This window comes from Parasteatoda tepidariorum, chromosome 6, assembly GCF_043381705.1.
Source record: "Parasteatoda tepidariorum isolate YZ-2023 chromosome 6, CAS_Ptep_4.0, whole genome shotgun sequence".
Lineage (NCBI taxonomy): Eukaryota > Metazoa > Arthropoda > Arachnida > Araneae > Theridiidae > Parasteatoda > Parasteatoda tepidariorum.
Genome location: NC_092209.1, coordinates 56,865,877 through 56,880,590, shown reverse-complemented (window position 1 = coordinate 56,880,590; position 14,714 = coordinate 56,865,877). Strand labels below are relative to the sequence as shown.

The 14,714-nt window shown below is 28.9% G+C and overlaps 1 protein-coding gene and 1 long non-coding RNA gene across 5 annotated transcripts in view; both read left to right on the top strand.

Annotated features, from left to right (window-relative positions):
* Positions 1-14,714, top strand: part of LOC107456924 (Oxysterol-binding protein-related protein 8) — a 142,118-nt gene that overhangs the window by 52,515 nt on the left and 74,889 nt on the right. The window lies entirely within an intron of this gene.
* Positions 3,734-4,590, top strand: LOC122269932 (uncharacterized). Its single transcript, XR_006225480.2, has 2 exons — positions 3,734-3,886; positions 4,269-4,590. It is a non-coding gene; the product is annotated as an uncharacterized lncRNA (long non-coding RNA).

Genomic DNA, 14,714 nt, shown 5'->3' with positions numbered 1-14,714 from the left:
TTTTTTTTTTTTTTTTTTTTTTTTTTTTTTTTTTTTTTTTTTTTTTTTTTTTTTTTTTTTTTTTTTTTTTTTTTTTTTTTTTTTTTTTTTTTACTATTCTTTAGCAGAAAAACATTCAAACTCTTACTTGCAAATACTAATCCTTCTAACAGCTATAGTTAACACAATTATATTAGACGCTTTAGGGTAAACCTTTTAGTCAAAGAGAAAGGTAAATCCCTCAAGAGTATTAGTGTCTCGCGTATTAGTGTTATTTATACGTCAATATTTGACACGAATATTACGGCACATCGGCAGTAATTTAAAGGAATTAAAATCAATTCTCTAATCCCGCAATCAGTCTGCTTTTACATTACATCATATAATAGAAAACCAATGGGGTAGTCTTTAAAAAGGATTACAATCATGTCCTAACAATAAATTTTTAAGGTAAAAATAAATAACCTAAAACACTTTGTATTAAAAAGAAATAGTAAAACTGTGATAAAGATGTAAAATAGTAATTTCCGGAATTTTCAATTAGGTGAGGAATTTCATTTTTATTTGTTTAATTTACTCCCTTTTGCTCTCAAAAAATTATGTTTTTCTTTTCTTTTCATCGCATGCTGCCATTGTTGCTCTCTTAGTGGAGAACATTTTGATTAGATTAGATTCGAAATGAAAGATAAAACGCATTGTTTTGTTCTTTATTCTGATGGAATGGAAATAAAACTAAGTAAATAATGTATTACTCGGCGATAGTTTAGTACCCCTGAAATATTCATATTTGTTATAGTTTTATGGCTCTAGAAATAAAAGCGCTCGTTTGAAATGCATGAATTTTAAATTGTGTTACGCCTAGATATTTAAAAGTATTTTTTTTTTCTCCTTTCAAAATAAGATTATTTCAGAATATCCTTTTATTTTGAATGATATTAGGTTATAAATAATTGTTGTTGAAATAATATTTTTGCCACTTATTAAACATACGTAGTATTTTTCAAAGATTGTTTTAAAGAATAATATTACATGACCACATCTGCGGGGAAGCCGGGGCTTGGTTGGCAGGGCACTGGACTCAAGACCGTGAGAACGGAGTTCGAATCCAGTCCGAAGAAGACTCCCCGTGTAGTAAATGGTGACTGGTGCACGTTATATCTGTCTTGTCACAAAGTCCTCCACGTTCCCATAATAAATTATACCTCAGGGGTTACTGAATTGGAGATTGATCGTTCTCCAGTTCAGGTCGAAATTACGATCTGTCGATGAATGAATGGATGTTTGAAAGTGTCCGCCCTATAAACGGGTGTGAATCATGGCCATAGATGGCGCCTCTGAAATCAAGAACAGTCGCACCCTTGTACTAGTGGCTTGGGTCAGCAACAACAACATCCACTGCGATTATGATACATACAGAATGTTATGTATTTATTATCGTTAAATAATTTTTTAAGTTTTTGTCAAAAATGAAGTTTAAAAAGCATAGATTGGGGAAGCTCAAATTATCATTTTAGTGGGTTAAAAACGAAAATGTATTCAAATTTTGGGAAATCACTTTAAAAAAAATGAGTTTAAAAATATGCAAATCTGTTTTGACTGTCGGATGACACCTGAAAGTGTTTCTACTAATTCTTTCAACTCCTCAGTTGTTTCGGTCAAGCAGACAGGTTTTGATGTTTTTAAACCTGTTTTCCTCATTAAAGATTCGTCAGATATCAATGACGTTTTCGTTTTCCTTCTTTTCACTCTTTATTAAGCCTTGGGAAGTATGCTTCCCACCATCTTCATTAATATTTAATTGTCAATGAAAAGCTATTTTCCCACCTATGGTTTCTGTCGCCGTATGCTGATCATTTCCAGAAAAAAAAAAAAAAAAAACGGGGAGTTTTGTTTACATTAATGTGGTAGCAGTTAAGGTTAGCATTGGGTCAAGAAGAGCAGCCATCACTGGGACTCTTATTTTCTCTTGTGCTTTATGCGTTCGTTCACTTGATTCTTTGTTATGAAGCTTATTTGTTGTTATAAACATAGAACTTATAAATTCGTCTTTTATAAACACGCAAGTTCAAGTTTACGGTCAAACGTTGCACGAGGTAAAATATTAAAAATCCCGCAAACCTTTTTAAGTCAATCTCAATCCCAAAAATTAGTAGAAAAAAAGACACTATAAAGAGTTATTAATATACCTTAAAGTGTGTATTTTTTTCATCTTTCACAGAGATTTCAAAAATATGCACGTTGATTACGGAGCACCCTGTATACATTGTTAAAAATATCGATGCACTTTAACCAAAATATCGCGTTATTTTTATATTAAAATATTTTTTTAGCTTGTTAATCCAGCTCATTATTATGATTTGAAAACTTGTTAAATACATTGCAACTCTTTCTGAAGGGCACAGTGTAACTAAATATTATCAAACTTGTTATCTACCATATTTATACAACATATGCTTAAAAGTCGTTTTATTTAGAAGTTATTTTTTACCGTTTCACTTTTATTTACAATCCGTTTACTGTTCTATTTTTAGTTACAATTCCCGTACGTTATACTGCTCTTTAGTTAAAATGTTTCTCACAGTTCCACTCCTTTCTTAAAAACCTTAAAATAAGTTATTTCGTGTTTATATAAAATTATTTTATTCACAATCCGTTTTTTAAAAATAAATTAGATTGAATAATGATGATTGTATGTCTCATTGAGAGAAAGATTTTGCGGAGTATACTTGGTGGTGTAAATGAAAACATTAATTGGAGAAGGAGATTTAACTTTGAACTGAACAAGATTTATAAACAACCTGATATAATTAAATACATGAAAATAAATATAATGAATTGGATTGCCCACGTGATTCGAATGAGTGATGACAACACAATAAAAAAGATACTGCTTTTTAGACCCACTGGAAAAAGAAAGGGGGGAAGGCCGCGGTTGAGATGGGCCAATACCTCCTAGAAAGGAATCAAGCCTCACAACGGGTTACTATAGGCCAGTGGTGGCGAACCTTTATACACCAAAGTGCCATTTTTTCTTAAAACTTGTTCAATGAGGTCATAGACGTGCCGTCCAATAATTTTGACTTCGTGATTATTGGAAAAATAGAAATACTAAATACTATCAAATCAAAACTCTTTATTTACATTGACAAAAAAAATAAAAAAATAAAAAAAAAAAAACATTTTGCCATGTCTTAAAACAACCTAAAGTAACAACAGTGTGACTGTAATTTTTTTTTGCTAGTTATTTATTGTTAGCTTGTTTTTTATGGTTATTAATTGTTTTTTAACATTAATTGTTAATTTTTTTATTAATAATTGTTTATTTTGTTCGTTTTTGTGAATTTTAATTTAATTGTTTCATATGCTTCATAGTGTAATAACATTTGTGTAATAAAAATTCATAGTGTAATAACAATTGTGATCGGTGGCGTGCCCAAAATATTGTGTCTCGTGCCATAAATGGCACGCGTGCCATTGGTTCGCCATCCCTGCTATAGGCGATGATGACGTAGTAGAGTTAGGCCCAGAGGGAAACCAGTCAGGGTAGCTATTTTTACGAAAAACTCCGAATCTGATCAAACGAGCCATTGGCGATATTCTCAAGTATTATAACCTGTGTCGGCATTCAGCCAATTGGCGAATATTTTTGATTTGAATTTGTAAACAACCGTGTGTGTTCTGGTGTCAACGTTCTTCGTAAAATTTATATTTATTCTACAAATGTTATAAATGTCAGCATTAATTTAATTCTTAGTGTTATGAATAATTGCATATGAGTGCTGTGTACCAAACTGCAGAGGATTTTACAAAGTTGATGGTACAAAAGTATTAAATTTTGGATTTCCCAATACGTAAGAAATGGCTTGCCGCCATGCCAAGAGATTTTGAAGTTGCAAAGAATTCTAAAGTGAGTAATATTTGTTCTTATTTTTAAAAATTTAATTATGCTTCTTTATTATATTTTTACTAAGAGTAAATTATTTTAAATTGTGGATAAATTATTTATAATAATTAAGTTGTTCTTATCAATCATATCGCAAACTATTGTAATATATAGTTATTTTTATAGAGTTTTATTTTATAAAAATATTAATAATTTTAGTATTTTATTAAATTTTTGCTCAAACTTTAAACATTTTTGTTTGACCATAATATATTGTAATTTATTTGATTATGAAATTTAAATCTATTAATTTTTCTACAAAAATCTATTAATTTTTCATACATGAATATAGTATGTACTATTTATTTTAAATGCACATTTAAATATTGTATTCATTTTGTTATAGGTATGTGAGATGCATTTCAAGGAAAATGACATTAGAAAAGAGATATTAAATGACATTAGAATTATTTTTAAATGCTACTGAAAGTTAAACATATATCAGTAAAATTTATGTTTACATTTTATTTATCATTTTTTGAATTTGCTATTTAATAAAATATTTATTATCTAAGGTTGCTTACTTTATTTTAGTTTATCAGTGTGATGGTAAAAATTATACTTTTTTAAATGTTACTGAAAGTTTTAACATATTTCAGTAAAATTTGTGTTTACATTTTATTTATCGTTTTTTGAATTTGCTATTTAATAAAATATTTGTTATCTAAGGTTGCTTACTTTAATTTTAGTTTATCACTTCTAACAATCACACTTCCACAGGAAAAAAATACAAATTATAATCATGCTTTTGATATGTTTTTTTTTACTATCTAAACCTTGTTTGAAGACTGCATTTGATTTTCTAAATTTTTTTAAGCTCATTTTATGTCATTGTTTATAAACAATTTCTATTTTATTTCGTATGCTCTAGTTCTAATAACATGCAAAACATAATCATTAAAATCCAAAATAATCATCTACTAAAAATGTAAGTATCATATTATAAAAATTAGACCCCTTTCTTAGTTTTATGTCAAAACTATAATAATAATAAATGTGTAAAATCCCTTTAAAAATATATTTCTTTGTTTTTAATCCATACATTTTATAACAAAAAGTTAGATAAAATTTTCCAATTTATAAAATAAAACTGATATTTAATGCTTAAAAATATATTTTTTTTCATTCACACAACAGTTATTTTTGTTAGAATTGATTTATTGTTAATCATTTCTGAAAACAAATAAATATATTAAGCATTTTTACACAATTTAAGAACATTTAATCTAGACAAAAAAAATAATAATAATAATTTGTAGAAAGTAAAAAATTAGTAGAAGAGTAACGAAAAAGTGTCGAGAAAAAGGGAAAAAGAGAAGCTTCGTCAGAAGTGATCAGCAAATCTGGGCCTAACTGTATGAGTCATCGTTTTCCGTCCTTCGGCTTTCTTCCATCTAGGAGGTATTGGATGGGCTGACTCAGTGGAGTCTGATTTTCTCGCAATTAATGAAAAGAATTAGAGATCAAAGATAAGTCGGATGTCGTCATGGAGAAATCTTCAGAGGAAGGCATTGGCTCACATTGGGCTGTCTGAGTAACTATGATGATGATGATGATGATGTATGTCTCATTACAATGTTTAAGCAGAATTTTTATTAAAGTTTTTTTTCTTCGTATTTTTCATTATTTTGTATTAATTTAAATCAAAACAAGTGACAACTTTTATATAGCATTTTAATAATTTATGTTTATGAAATACTGTTCGTAACACCACTTCCCTTTTCTGCGTTAAAGGTAAAATCTTCAAAACACGGCTGAATTTGCACTTATTTGGATGTAATCGAAACAATTATTCATCTTTGAAATTTCTTTCCTCAAATTACTTTGTTAGGATTTTATATTTTAGTACAAATACAATTCCGATAATCTATCAGATTTTTTTAGAATCTATTGGTCTGTTTTTTGTTTCTAATTTGAGTGTCAGAAAAAAATGTGCAAAAAGGACTTCAGTGTCTACTGTACATCAAAGGGTTAGTTCAAACACAATTAGAAACTATGACTGATGTTTGAAATTCGTATTGCCGTAACATGATAAAAATAAGGATCAAATTATTGATTATTGGATTAGTTAAATCCACGACGTTTCGATTTATCGGAATACCGCGTTCCACGTGTAATATAGCGTGAAGTAAACAATCGGAAAATAAATACGTGACGCGACTGCCGAGTCTTAAAATCCTTTTTCCCCAAAGTAATATACAAAAAAAAAAAAAAAAAAAAAAAANAAAAAAAAAAAAAAAAAAAAAAAAAAAAAAAAAAAAAAAAAATCTCAGAGATGAGAAATCTAGTAAAGTTCTTTTTTGCCAAGATTTTTGATTAGTAATCATGATAAAACACATTTTGCATTCAAAAGATGCTTTTAAAATTTTTAAGCTCCTTTGACAAGTTGCTTTTAAAATTTATGAATTTTAATACAAGTTTGACGAGTTTGCTTAAGTTATGATAAAAGACACTTTTTAAAATTCATAAAGCACATCTCATTTAAATTCTGATTTCTTCCAAATTTTTGTTCAGAAATCTTTCCGAAGCTATTTAAAATTCTACTTTAAAGATGCTTTGATTTTTTTAATTTTTTTAAAATAAATTATTATGGTAATTTATTTGATGCAAATAAGTTCAAATATACTTTTTCTTCAACCTCGAAGTAATATACTCTAGTAATTAAACGGGCTAACCTTTACAGCTCATCACGGTCTAGTTCAAATGTGTGGTTATGAAAATAGTTAGTTTCCTTTTTGGCGTTAGAGTAGATAGCGTTCCTTTCTCGATGTAGACAGGGGTTGCAATTCCTCGAGGTGAAGGATGAGTTTCTGATCAAATTGATTTTTCTCGATCTTGTCTTTACTCTTGTCTTTTATATAAAGTTCCCAGAAGTTTCAAAGTTTGGAAACGCGGTGCAAAGACCGGGATATACTACTATCATGTGCTTATCCTTGGCGAGCTAAGAAATTTCCTGTGTGCTTAGTTAATCAAACGAATATTTTCATTAATTTCTTAGTCAAGAATCCAAAATTTTTTTGTTGCTCTTGCTACAAAAGTTTAAAATACTTTTTAAATTGAATGAGTTTGATGAGTTTTAGATTGATTGATGGCTTTAATAAGGTTCATTAAGGTATTATATACTTATCACTAAATGGTAGTATTTTTCGAACTGAAGCAACTCTTTCGAACTGTCTTTGTTGCTACCACACTCATGTCCAAACGTTGTGGAGGAAACAAATTTTCGCTACAGAAACAAGAAAAAGGGCATGTGTTGATGGGCATTACTGCAAGATAATAAAAAAATATTATTTAATGGCATTATTTGTGGTGGGGTTTAATATGTAGTACGACCGCTTTTCGCAGCAGTACAGGTCCCATAATGAATTCTCATGCTGTTAAAAAGATTGAAAAAGGTTTTGGGATGCTAAATTTGAGGTCTTGAGACTTAATCTCACTCTTGCATGAAGACAGTTATTAGCTCTGGGAGGTTTCTGGATTGAGGTTGGCTGACTGTAATTACTTTTCCAAGAGCATACCAGACATACTTCGTAGGATTCAGGTCTAGGTATACCGCTGACCACTAAATTTGCTGAATATCGAACTTGTTGCTGATATTTCACGTTCAGCGTAACGCATTCACGCGATTTTAAAATTAGCCATCGAGATTCGAATACACTCGATTTTAAAATCAAACATCGAGATTCGTATTCACGCGATTTTAAAATTTAATGTCCAGATTCGTATTTGCGTGATTTAAAAATCTCACGTTGAGATTCATATTCACACAGTTTAAGTATAAATAAATAAAATCTCGCGTCGATAGTTTTATTAAAACGTTGATAACATTCTGCAGTTAAATGCTTCCTGCATATACTTTTTTCTTGCTCTAATTTCAGGTATTTTTCAATTATTTAAAAAGTATTTTTGCAATTGAAATGTTTGGATTTCTATTTTCAACTCTTTTTTTTTTTTTTTTTTTTTTTTTTTTTTTTTTTTTTTTTTTTTTTTACGAAACTCATCCGAGTGTGATATGAATCAATATAGTGTTCTATAAAAATTGGAATCATTTTTAAAAGAATCCGTATTTTTCAAATAAATTTTGCCAAAGTGTGGTGTTGACGAAAGGGTTGTAACTAGTTATAGGAGTTAATCAATGCGTGCAGAAAGTTTTTCATTTTAAGTCTGCGGTTTAACATCGTTGGTTTCAATCCATGGTATAAATCTCCTTTTTATTGTCTGTTACAAAGTGTTCCAGAATTTTGGTGTGATCTGATGCCCAAACTATTCAAATAACCATAATTAACGTTTTAAAGTTAAACGTAACCGGTTTAACATCGTTGGTTTAAATCCATAATGCAGATCTCCTTTTCATTGTCTATTAACAAAATACTCAACCTTGGTGTTATCTGATGCTCAAACTATTAAAGTAACCATAATCACCGTTTAATAAAATTATTGTTACTAACTTACCGTAGCTAACCCCAGACTCTTTTGCAACTCTCCTTTTCATAGACTGTCACGAAGTATTTTTCCAGAAGTTTGGTGTAATCGAGTGTTCTATTGAATTTTAGTACGCCTTGGCTCCAATTATTCAAACAATCATAATCATCGTTTCATAATTAATAGCAAAGTTTTATCTAAAACAATAAGAGACAAATTTCCGTTCAAAGGTTTATTACAAATACTTCATTTACATTTAATAACAATAAATTCAGTAACAATAAATTCAATAATAATCATTTATGATAGTTCTAGCTTCATCAGAACATTTTTCTGCTGTATATTACTTTGTGTGATTGGTATGCTATACAGAAGACCGTATGGACATAAATGCTTATTGAGTAAAGTATTGATCCTTCTTCTGGTTAATTAATTTGAATTATTTATTAAAATCCTAGAATGTCTTTCATTATCTGGATTTGAATTCTTGCCAGAGGACAATAGAATTAATGTTCATCCACACCTGACATTTACTTCTGAAGAAAGGGGTTTCATTTTCGTCTCTTTTATATAGAATAATGGCAGAGCTTTAACTATAATTACTTTTATTTAAAGGAAAGGAAATTGCTTTTGACTGCAATAGGAACTTTCAACGCATTTAATCATACTTTGTTAAGAGATTTCAGTGTTTTCGATTGGATTTGTTCCTTTGTTTGTATGGGACATTTAGAATTTTCATAACCATTAAATTTTCAATAGGATACTTACTGTTAAGTTTTTAAAATTTTTTTATCTTTATTTTGTATTGATCCACTATAAGAAATGCAGTACCTTGTATCGAGGTAGAAGTTAAAGTTGCAGAATCGAAGTTTAACAAAACTAAATTTGCTTAATTTTGCTAAAATTGCATTTCTATCAGTAACCACTTTTGCGACACCGTGGCCGGTTTTTCAAAAATTAAAAATTTTAAACGATTAAAAAATTTTGATATTATTAGCGTTTAGCATTTGTTTTGAAACATTTCTCAAAATATGATAAAGCATTGCTAGGTCATTTCTAAAATAAAAAATAAATAAATAGAAAAAATTAGAAACTAGTGTGAAATTTTTTTTCTCCAGAATATTGTGACATAATAATAACATAATAATTATGTGACATTATAATAATTTCATATATATTAAAAAAAGGCACCTGGACTCTCACTGTTAACCGCCATTTGTTTTACGGTTTGGTCGCCATGTGGACTGTGGCGAACATTAATTTTGCTTTATATCTATAGATTAAGAAAAAAAGAAAATAAATATCTGATGTTATGATAATTATTTTGACAAATATTTGCAATTATAAAACAGAGTCGCGGTGGCTCAGGGTATAGAGAGCTCGCCTCCCAATGTGATGAGATGGGTTCGATCTTATCGTTGTCCGGTCGATGCGAATTCTGCTCCAAGCTCGCAATGACCTCATTGCTGGCATAAAATATCCTCAGTGTTTGACGGATCATGGGTTAGAATCTCCTTACCGTCAGGATAACCGTTGGAGGTCTTGTGGTTTTCCTCTCCATGTAACGCAATTACGGGTTAGGTCTATCGAAAAGTCTTCCACAAAGACCAGTTTATACCAATGTTTTATCCAAGAGTTCCCTTGTCTTCTGGATTGAGTTCAAAATTACAAGGCTACGGAGTGGAACATTGGTAGTCATAAACTCGGAATTGGGTTGGTTATACAACGCCGGTCATAAAATATAATTATAAAACAAAAGCCGCGCGATTGCTTGAATACCAACGGCGACTGACTGGTAAGAATTCTGCTCCCGACTCGCACTGACCATAGTGCTGAGGTAAAATATCTTAAGTGATAGACGAATCAAGGGTTAGAATCACTTTTCCTTCGGGCTAACTGTGGGAGGTTTTCCACGCCATGAAGCGCACTTTCAGGTTAGTTCCATCAAAAAGTTCATCAAGATTCTTGTTGGAACTCAAAATTACAAGGCGAAATCGTTAAATCTAAATTAGAACGAATGTTCAACGACGGTAATAAAATAAAATTATAGAATAGAAATAAAATTATAGAATTATAATATTAATCAAATGAATGTATGACAATTTTAGCTTATCGTGAAATTTGTTACATTTGAATATTTTTGAACCTTTGATCGAGCTATTGTAAAAAGCACACAAAATTTTATAAACTATTGAATTATTAATTAATTATCTTTTGATTCATCAGTTCCAATAGCTAAATTGGAAAGTTAATTAAAATGATAAGGCAAGTGAATTTAATGTAGCAAATGTAATACTTGTTTCGTAGTCCATAAATATTCACTTGATTATCTATCTACTTCTCTTAATGTGTTTATTTATGCGCGAGTGTGCTTGTGAGATATTAATATATAACAGTTTTGTAACATTCAACATTTTGTATGCACATATTTATTCGAACTTATTTCTTCAACTGTTATGTTACTATATAATATGAAATATCTTTAAATCAGATCGTACTTAAAGTAAAAATATATATTTTGAAATTAACGTTTACTTAGTACAAGTTAGTATAGCTAGAATGAGTCGCAGTTCGACACTTGGAAAAGGTCGGCGTACGAGTCTAACATCTATATTTCACAGTTCTGAGAGGGACAATTGTAATTAATATTTCATAGTTTAATTTTAGAAGAATGAAATTGTATTTGGTACTAAAATATATATTAATTAACAAAGTTAATTGGTTACTTGCACTTCAAGAAGAAGATCACAGATGGTTACCCACACATATGACCTATGACGTCAGCTTCAGCTGATCGTTTCCAACAAAAATGACGTGTTTAAGTTGAACTAAGTTTCTCTACATTAGTTAGAATGTTAGTTAACGTGAAGTTAATTAAATACAGCTCCGTCTCGCTCATCGAAATTGTTCTCGTCTGCGTCTTTTACTCAACTTAGATTTATTATTTGTTCATGTATTTTATTGTATCGATGATACATTTTTATTTTGTGAACCCTGCGACTTCGATGCATAATTAGTTTGTTTATGTTTTATATGGCTTCATGATTTTTTTGTTGTTGTTAAGTACGAAGTATATAGTGAAAGAATTGAAATCTTAGTGTATGAATATAGAATATGTCACTTAAGAGAATTGATACTTGATGGGCTTGGCTTACTCGAAATAGAATGGAAATTGATACGGAAACAAATGTCATATTTCAATAACCAATTAGGATCGAGATACCCACACTACGTCACTTGCAAGCATCGCATTATAAAAATAAAAATGTATATAAATTAATTTCATGCACCATGTGCAAGACAAAACTGTAAAATCGCTTTTCTAGAACTTTTGAGTTAAAACCCTGAGAAAGAACCTATATGGAGGAGAGTTTGATTAAAATCAGAAAATTTTCGTTCTTAAAAATATTGACTTCGTAAAATCAAACGGGCTGATCATTTTATGCATATACCTATTGAAAAATATTTTGCCCTGATTTTTAGCTTATTGTCCTGGTATTCCTGATTTTTATGTGTCTATGGAACATCCTATTTTTTTACAAATACATTTGCAGATTTTAAATTTATTGATTTGAAGATTCGAAGGATTTGGATTTTAGATTCAATATCTTTTTATTTTAATTAATAATGCTAGTAATAATCGCAAAATTCAATCGTTCAAGCTTGGGAACCGTCCACTAATTGTAATGCGTGATTCAAACAGTCTTTCTCGCAAGATTTATTATTTTAAACTTTTTGAGAATTCAGTCATTTTTATGAAAAAGAAAATTCGAAGAACTAATTCACAATATCAAATTTTTATGTTTATGAACTGAGGGGTTATACGGGTTTTCAAGAAATTTTACTGCAAATCTTGTAGTTTAATAATGGATTCATCTCTTTATTCTCATTCTATTCAACAATACAGTAATCAAATTATAGAATTTTCAAAAGTTGAATTGAAAGATCATCTACTAAATTAAATTGGTACAAAAATGTTAAGCGGCATATTACTTTGATTTAGCCTCGAAATTATTAAAATCCTACTGAAAAATATCGATTAAGGAAATCTTGAATTTGTATTTATTAATTGACGCTGATTATTTTTTAAATAATAAAATTGTACTGTACTGAAAACTGTTAAAAGCTTTCTGTTTTAAACAAATAATTATGATATTTAAATCAATATATTTCATTTCATTTGCCATAAAATTTTTACTAATATACCTTTTTTTCAGTTTATTATTTTGCCTTTTTTAAAAGTTTATGCATGTGTGCTGTTCCAAAAAATATCCTGATATTTTTTAAAAGTGTTTTGATTTTTTTTTGTGTGGCCCACTACGATATCTGCTTTAATTACAATTAATTTCCTTTCTTTTCGATTTGGGCTGAGATTACACAAATTAAAAATAAGTATTAAATCATTTGTATGCTTTCAGATTGTACTAATTTTCATTTAGAACTTATTATTTTCTGCTCAGGAACAGGCTTTCGAACTTCGACTCAACAAAGTCGTGACATAATTGTACGATTTTTTCCTTGCATCTCTTCCAGCTTTCAAAAAATCAATCAGCAAGTTCCAAATTTAACAGCCGCATTCCAGCTTTTGCGTGAAAAACGCAAGATTGGGTGATTTTTCTTGAAGTGAGAAAAAAAAATTCGCGTTTTAAAAAGTTGGTTCCAGTTTCTAACTTAAAAACTATCTGCTAGAAATTTTCTTTTTACCTCTTAGTTTTTCTTTTTTAAGTTCAGATGGCGTGAGTGAGACATTAAAAAAAAGTTACACGAGTTCTTCTTTTTCCTCGTGTCTAACTTGTGACGAAAAACAGATGTGTAGATTTGATTCTTTCATTTGCCCAACAAGTGGCATTAATGTCATTTTATCTACGCCATATACTTGCAATTCTGGAAATTTGAATATCTTATCTTTCTTTCCACTAAGTAACGAGTGTGGTTTTAAATATTCCGATGCTTCGAAAAACTTATATTGTTGCGAAGGAGACGAGTAAACCTTAATCAAATTACTTATATTTATTCTTCGTTATTTAATACTGATTATCTGATTTTCTAGTCTTTTTAAAAAACGTGAGTCATTAAAAAAAAGCTAAAGAAAGTTTATTAATATATTTGTTTTTGTTCCTTTTGTTTTCATGACTCTGAAATGATTCGAAATTTTTTTTCTTATTTTCTCTTTTCTCGAACATTTCCAATTTTCTTTTAGTGCAGGTTGAGAAATTTTTCCATTTTCAATTTTTTTTTCCTCAATTTTATTTTTGGGTTTATACCAAAATTTTAAAATACAGAATCGGAATTTTTGTAAAAAAAAATTTACTTGCATTTCTATTTAAAATAGTATTAGATAGTATTTTGATTTGATTCTTAAATTAATATTGGAATATTTGAAGTTTTTTACTTCAGTGCAAGATTTAAAATTCATTTTCAGCGAAGCTATTTTGTGAGCGTATGGTTTAAATTCACCTTTCGGGGCTTAAAGAAAGATATAGTTCTTCATTTGAATGTCGACAATTTAAATTCTAAAGCAAAATGATTATCATGAATCATTATCATGGTATACACATTATAAAGTCTGAAAATATTTAAAAAAAATATTTAGCTAACAAAAACATGAATAAAAGAAACAAAAGATATAACAAGATACATTAAAATTAAAAGCACGAGATTATAATATTTTTAAACTTGTATATTTCTACAAAAAAAAAAAAAAAAAAAAAAAAAAAAAAAAAAAAAAAAAAAAAAAAAAAANAAAAAAAAAAAAAAAAAAAAAAAAAAAACTAAAAATGTTATTTAATAAAACAAAAAAAAAACATAACTGTAGCTTCTGGTGCAAAACTAATTTCAGATTTGAAATCTCCACACCCGAATTGGAGGAAATCAAGTATTTGTATAAATACAGTATACTCTTGATATCTCGTCTTTCTAACCTCGAAAATCTTGTTATGTCAAAAAAATATTTTTCCCCTTGGCATTACATATCCACATAATGTTAATTTGAATTCCTATGTCGAAGAGTCTCTTCTCAAAACCTTGTTATTACAATTATTTACGAAATGGAAAAATGAATTTTTTCAGAAAAATTACAATGTAAAAATCACAATGTTTAATGTAAACCAATAATTTCCTATTTAATGCATAGTCATTTTTGTCTTACTTTTAAAAATTAATTTATCATTACTCTATTTAGACTTATAGTCAACTATCATTACATACATATTTATTAATAGTTATTCTTACGTTTCATGACTCTACTTTTTACAGCATATTTAGTTCTGAACTTGTTATCTCGAAATTTTTTTAGCATCCCTTCAACTTTGAAATATCGAGAGTGTACTGTACAACAATTAATTTGTTTCCCAGTTTAATCGAAGACTTA